Source organism: Galeopterus variegatus, unplaced genomic scaffold (genome assembly GCF_000696425.1).
Source record: "Galeopterus variegatus unplaced genomic scaffold, G_variegatus-3.0.2 Scaffold12278, whole genome shotgun sequence".
NCBI lineage: Eukaryota > Metazoa > Chordata > Mammalia > Dermoptera > Cynocephalidae > Galeopterus > Galeopterus variegatus.
The window spans coordinates 4,650-6,079 of NW_007738389.1; the positions used below are offsets into that span (position 1 = coordinate 4,650).

Genomic DNA, 1,430 nt, shown 5'->3' on the forward strand with positions numbered 1-1,430 from the left:
CCTTGACAATTCTCATTTGGGATCTGCTGCCAGGCACTTTTCATGTATCCCTTAATCCCACCCCCCCATTAGCCTTGGACTACTCGGGGTGATTTCCATTCAAATACAGGGAAACTGAGGCTCCCAGGGCTGTGACTTGGCCAAGGTTACACAGCAAATAGCAGAGGTCGTCCTCAAACCCAGGACTGTGAGATTTGAAGCCCGCCCTCTTTCCATTCCATTTCTAATGAAGAAACATCTCTGTCCTGAATCTTCCCACTACTGGCCCCAGCCCTGCCCTTCGGGGTGCCCGGGAAAAGGTCCCCATCACACTGACATTATGGATCCAGTACGGACGTTCTAAGGGAGACTCACTCAGCCCTTCAAACTCCTGGGCTGAAGATTTTTGCAGTGTCCCCGCCCCCTCCCTGGTTTCCTCTGGTTTGTCACTGAACAGTAAGGTGCTGGCCTAACCAGTCACGACTCCCCACACTCCCAGAGTGGACTTCTGAGAGGATGGGTACATGACCTTCTCCAGTTCTCCTTGGAACTTAGTCACAAGCCCCACATATTCCAAGGTCCCAGGGACGTGGTCTGGAGCCTGGAGCCATGGGCACCACTGGCTGTGTCACCTTGGACAAGTCCTTTGAACTCTCTGAACGTCACTTTCTACATGTGTAACATGACCACATGGCCATTAACAGGGATCAAAAGAGAAAATGAAAAGTATACCTGCCAGGTAGGCCAGGAGGATGCCTATGACCACCATCAGCTGCACACAGGAGCCGAGCAGCCCCCGGACTGCTGGGTAGGAAATTTCGGAGATGTAGACCTGCCAACAAGTAAGATCAGAGTACTTGGGGTCCAAGAGTTCTTAAAACTGAAAAACCTTCGGCCTCAGAGCTGAGGAGACTCCCAGCTGGGGCTGCTGCAGGCCATGCGGAGCCCTCATTGCACTGCCCCAACACAGCAGAGCCCTCCCCGCCCCCCCCCTGCTGCCACGTGATCTGTGGCAAGTGTTTAAAGGAGATTAAAGGTAGTCGATGGCTGCTGCGTGTGTATCGGGGGAGCGGACAGAGCACAGAGCTGCTCCAACTTTCATTTAACGCGCACAAATGTGCTTGATAGAATGCAGATTCTAATGCGGTAGATCTGGGATGGGGCCCAAGATTCTGCCTTGCTAACGAGCTGCAGGTGATGCCCAGGTCGGTGGCCCACAGGCCAAACTGTGAGTGCTGCCCTTGGAGTGAAAAGCAGGTTCAGTCACTATGAGTAGCTGCCACTGCTCCCTGTGTGAGGGCTCAGGGGGATCGGGACCTGGCCCACGCTTCTAGGTTATTTCATATTTTCTTTCCATGATAAGACATGAGTGTTTCTGTCCAGTTAAAAACCCAAAACATCAAATCCCCAGCTTCTTCCTGTCCCTCTCCTGTCCCCGCTGCTTCCTGCTG

At 53.1% G+C, this 1,430-nt stretch overlaps 1 pseudogene; it reads right to left on the bottom strand.

The window, feature by feature from the left end:
* LOC103611034 overlaps positions 1–1,430 on the bottom strand; it is an 8,254-nt pseudogene that overhangs the window by 4,037 nt on the left and 2,787 nt on the right.